Consider the following 6,000-nt stretch of genomic DNA (forward strand, 5'->3'; position numbering starts at 1 on the left):
TTCTAGTTGGTGACAGGAAACAGGATTTACAAGCAGGTGTCTGAGGGGGCTGTGGAGTTGCTGTCCTTGGAGATACTCAGAGTTTAACTGGACAATGTCCTAGACATTGAAGGTGAACCTGCTTTGAGTTGGACTAGAGGATCTCCAGGGGTCTCTTCTAACCCAGATTTTTCCATGGTTCCATGATTCTGTGGCTGGCAATACTGACAAAGCTCCAATCATGCAGATGTACTTTGTTTTACACCAAACACCAATGTTTCTTAGCAGAGAGTTATGTACTCAAGTGTTCAGTAGCACTCACTTCCATTACAGAAGTAACAAAAAACTGCACATACAAACTATAAGTAGAAGAATTGCTTGATTTTCCTCAAATGTAAGCCTGTAGAAATAACAGGAGCCTTTGCTGAGAGATTCCTACTCAGACTGAACAGTGAACATTACAGGAGTAGAAGTGCTTTCCTTGCTCTCTTTTGATTGGAAGCACTTTCCTTAGGAACTGCAGTATGTAGCATTAATAGCCTTTCTGCCAAGTGCAGTAAGTTGCACATCAGGCTTATGGCTGTCTCCACAGTAGACTGCAGCATTAATTCATTATTTGCAGCAGGTCACTGCATCCCTTCCAGTCCTTCCCATGACTACATCTGGCTGGGCCTTTCCCATGTCAGGAACTTTCTCTAAAACACTAATATTTTCATATTGGTCTGTCTTAAAACATCTCCTGTTTGTAAGAGCTGTCAGTTTGCCTGTCTGCTGCATCAGGAATTTCTATTCCCTCTCTTATATCCAGAATTCTGTGTAAGTTATGCATTTCTTTGTCTAATAAAGTAAAAGTGAATTACTTAATAAGATGAAGGCACCAATTATGATCTGTGTAAATAAGAACATCAAAGACACATTCTATCAACTAGAAATAAAATAAGACTCCAAGTATTTTAGTTTATTATTTCAATAGTGTGACCTCTATCTGGACATATCTTAGTTAAAAAATAACAAAAATTCACTCTGCCCTAATTGACACAAAAAACCAAAACCATTCCTTAAGTGTCAAGGTAAACGTAATTTCTAAAGACAGTTTGGCTTTCCAGGGATATAAGGTGGTCATTGTGTAATTCCAAAAAAGAATGAGCATTTATAATTAATAACTGGAAGGTGATAAAATCTTACCCTATCTACAGGAGAGATGCAAAAGAGAAATTCTCATTAGAAAAATTTATTTTTTCATAGTGCAATCAGATGGATTCACGAGAAATCAAGTGTAGCCACTGCACCCTGACTTCCAAGTATCAGAAAATCAGGTTATACTTCAACACATTTCTAACTGTACACAATGATACACAAATGAGTCTTAAACTGAGCTCCATATTCCTACATAATTATATTAGAAATAGCATGTTATGCTCTCTTATCAAGTGACATATGTCACACTTTCCATAACAAGTGCTTATTGACAGCCAACTAGATTAGCCAACAATATTTACACTTTAATTACAGCTTTTAAAATGGAATTATGTAACTATAATATGTACATAAGTTAACAGTTGGGCTTGATATCTTAGAGGTCTTTTCCAACCTTAAAAATTCTGTGATTTTACTATATGATATGTTAACAGGGCCAAAATTCATACAAGTAGATCCGTGTGTAAATGTCCATTATGTGGATACCCGTTTGTAGATGGGCAAATATTCTTATAATAGGCAGTGTTTAATTTAATAAGGTAGGAAACAAGATTTATTATGTCATTAAAAAGTCAATTGACTTGGAAATTCTAATAGACACGTCCAGTATTGTTGCTCAATCTTAAATGGCCTTTGAATTTAGCTGAATTTCATAGTGATTGTTCTGTAGAAGACAGGCTTAGTGTGTTCCCTTTGTTACCTCTGGCCTCCAAAGTGGCACAGATAGGTTAGGCTTAGCATAATTTCTGCTTTATTACAGTCCTCAACTGTAATCATATATTAGTCAAAGCCAGGACCAGTTGTGGTACCAGAGAGCTTCTGATTTATGAAGACGTCAGCTCCCAAGAATCTGGCCCATCATTGTGGTGGCACCCCTAACAACATTAGAGGGTTGTGCTTGTGTCTATCAGTGGATTTGTAATGTTCCCAGCAGGTTATGATTCTTTTTTTTCAATATGGTGCTGTCAACACTGTTCTCATCAGTTATACATATCAGTGGATTATTAACAATATTTGTCAGACTTTTATATTAGTTTTGTCCCACAACAGCTTTGCCTCACTTCAGCAATAGAATTACATTTTACATTGTCTCAAGAAATGCTTTTAAATTAGAATTGATGTTTCAGTTGTATGATTTTTCACTGTTGATATAATTTAGTTTTCTATCTAAATTTTTATATGAGTATATGACTTATTTTTTAGAAGTGTGATCCTATTAAAGACAGCTGAAACATAGAGGGTTCCTGCAGCAGAATTTGGGCTAATAATTTTCCCATGCATGGCAGACTAGAAGAGTGGTCAAGACTCATGTAAATTTCAAAAGTAAATGGAAAAGAAACATAAAACAAGAAAAAACTTGAGACCTCAGAGTAAGACTTCTCCTTAAAATGTGTGCATTTAATCAAAATGTTGAATACAGACAAATGTAAACATCAAGTATCTTGTAGACTCACTAGAGGAGCTATCATATTTTGTTTATACTGCAGCTAAAGCCATTATAGGATTTGATTGCTTAAATTGTATATAAAATCACCAAACTTTTACCAGGAAAAATACGTGGGAATGTTTTCCTCTATGCTGTTATCCCATTATACTGGAAGCAGCTGTGCCAGTACACAGCCCCTTTAAAACCAATAAAACTGAACATGCAAAGGGGCCAGCTCAGAGCACAGAAGCAGAAGCCAACGATTCATTTGAACGTCTGTCTCTGAACTGAAACACAAAATAGCAATTACCTCAGAGCTGCTTGCTGCCCCAGCTAGGAAGACTCTCTCACATTTAAAGCACATTACCCACACAACAAAAAATAGTTGGTTTTTTTTTTTTTTTTTTTCTTTTTTTTTTTTTTCTATTCATTGTACAGCTTGCAGTGCTGGGCTGATGGTGGAATTTAGCACATTTCAATCTCAGGCACCAGTTCAAACCTTGCCCGTGATGGTGACCAAAAGTTATTACTTGATTCCCACTTAAATTATTTTACAGTCAGCTCCTTGTAGACAAGAGAAACACATTGTAAGCTTATCTTACCCAGACAATCAGCAATAGCTCAGCACTTTAGGACAACCTAGAGAAGAATAGGGCATTTTGCATTGCCATGGCCCAGAAGGTTCTTATCTCGAGAATGAGGAAAGAATTGGGTTTCAACAGCATCTACCACAATGAGATCCTGTTACCAGGACTGTGTCTCTGTGGACTTCTGTAATATAAATAGTAATTAAATCCCACTGCCCCATTACCAGCCAAAAGATTTTCTAAAAGAAACGTGTCTTCCATGATTCTGGCAAAAAGTTATGAAAAAAATTTACTCTTTATAATTTCCCAAGGGAAAAAAAAAAAACAAAACAAAACTCAAGAAAACAAAATGCTCTTTAATCTGTAAGTGGCATATCTATTGAAATGTCAGATTTAAAGCATATGAGACAATAAGGGAAGCTACAAGATTATTTTTAACTAAAAAGGGTAAATACCACTACATATTAAATTAGAATTTTGTAATAAAGCTTATAGATATGTAGGTGGCATCAAATAATGAAGAAATGTGCAGAATTTATTATTTTGCTATTAAAAAAAACCCCAACAATCCAGCCTGAAGAATAGAAGGAAGGAGATAATCTCATCTAAATTTGCCCAGAATTTACTTCAAAAACTTCCACAAGTGCTTACAGGGCTTGAATTCTTATATAACAAAAACCACTTTAAGTCTTTTTCAATATCCTTTGGAAGAAGTAGCACAGCTGATATCAAATAATTTAAATAATGCAGCAGACCACCTGAGAAATTTTTACTCTGGGAATTGTAGAAAACCTTTCAAGTGACCTCTATTTCAAAGAAAATTGGCTTAAAATCCACTGTTCTTTTACTGTTGGCCACCACTGTTCTTTAGTGCTTCTGCAGGCATAGGATAGAGCTGGTTATGTCATCACAAGCAGTACTGGCTTAGAAATCTGAGTACCACTTTTTTTCTTTTTTCCCTCCATAAATCCATTTTTCCCTTTTATCAGAAGCTGTACTGATAGACAAGGGGGAATGGCTTCAAGCAGAAAGAGGACAGGTTTAGGTTAGATATTAGGAAGCAAATTCTTTACTGTGAAAGTGGTGAAGCACTGGAACAGGTTTTCCAGAGAAGTTGTAGATTCCCCACCCCTGATCAAGGATAGGTTGGATGGGGATCTGAGCAGCTTGGTTTAGTCGAAGGTGTCCCTTCCAACCCAAACCATTCTATGATTCTGTAATTCTAATTTCCTTAACACATGGCCTGGAAGTTTGTCAGTGATTCCACATATGCTCTGGTAGAAGTATGGATCTATTAATTTACAAATGAACATAAATCCACATTGCCCAAATGAAATGTACAATGTCTTCTGAGTCAGGGAGGAGCTTAAATCTTAGCCATCAACAATTTGCAGTGTCTACCCTTAAACTACTTAACATGAAAATCTAAAGGATTCTAATTCTAAAATTTTGTGGAGGCCGGAACACATCAGTGATCAGCATATTTGCAGAAAACTTTCCATTTGCTGAAGTCATATCTTGGACAAGGAATATGTAGAAAACTGATATAAGCCTTTCATAACACCAACACAAGAAAAATAAAGGAGCTGGTGTCTGATACACACTGAGATGTCTCTTCCACCAGAAATAACATTATGGATACAAGAGTGCCACGAGAAGGCTACAGCATCTGAGGCACTGAATCCTGGGTTTGTAGGCAGTGACTTAATTCAAATACTGCCAAGTGAAATCACAGTGGTGGACCAAACAATTGAGGAAAATATCCTTAAAAGAGTGTCAAAATGAGCAAAAAAATGAAATGAGTGCTGAGTGATAGCAAGTAAATGTGAAGAACCCCTGGCATCTTATATGTGTGTCTTGAAACATCTTAAAATACATTGAAAATTTTGGATTTGAATTCTTTAAGTCCCTAGAAATCAAAACTGCAATAATTAATAACCACCTTTCATAATCTAGGCAAATAGTGGATGATAGTTCTTTTATATAGAAAATGTATCCCTTATTGCAGTTTCAAAAGTCTTGCTTACCATTAACGTTTTAGATATACATCATATTTAAGATGCTTAAATCAAAGTGCTTAATATTCTAGACAGACAGGCTCATTAAGCTGAACAGTAGGATTGCTGTCATATGCCCTTCAGGCACTGACAGTAGGAAATTTTCTATTTTTAATTCCAAATGTTTAAAGGAAAGTTTTTTTCATTAGGACTATAACTGTACTTCTTTTCTTTGAGAGGCATTACTGTGTGTTCAGCATCTCAACTTTGTTTTGGTGGTCTCTTACATTCTGAACTATTTAAGCAAAAGAGTAGTGACAGCAACAGTTTTGGTGTAGTAGTTACCCACTTTTTTTTTTTTTTTTTTTATATCCATTCATCATCTGCCTGTCAATATTAAAGAATCTTCTACTGCAGCTATAGGTGGTCAGATTGATACCACTGTATACTAAGTCCCATTTGGTCTATATAATTTTAATGCATTAAAAATACCTACCAAATTTTATTCGATGTTAAGAGCAAAACCATTTTGCAGAAAAAATGTTTCTCTGAGGCCAAGCCTATCAAAATCATATAGAGGTGCCTCACAGTGGCGTAAGGAATTGTGTGGAAGCCTCATTAGTGCTGCAAGTCAGTGTGAGTTCAGTTTCTAGCTGTTAGTTTCTTTTGAAGGTTCTTAACGAGTACCTATCTAAACATCTTTATTCTGTCCATGTATAGAAACTTCCCCTCATCAAGATCATCCTTGATCTGGAGATCTAGAAAATAAATCAAAGACTTTTTAAAGGGAGTTTGGATTGCTAAGTACTCTTCT

Source organism: Serinus canaria, chromosome 1, assembly GCF_022539315.1.
Source record: "Serinus canaria isolate serCan28SL12 chromosome 1, serCan2020, whole genome shotgun sequence".
Classification (NCBI taxonomy): Eukaryota; Metazoa; Chordata; class Aves; order Passeriformes; family Fringillidae; genus Serinus; species Serinus canaria.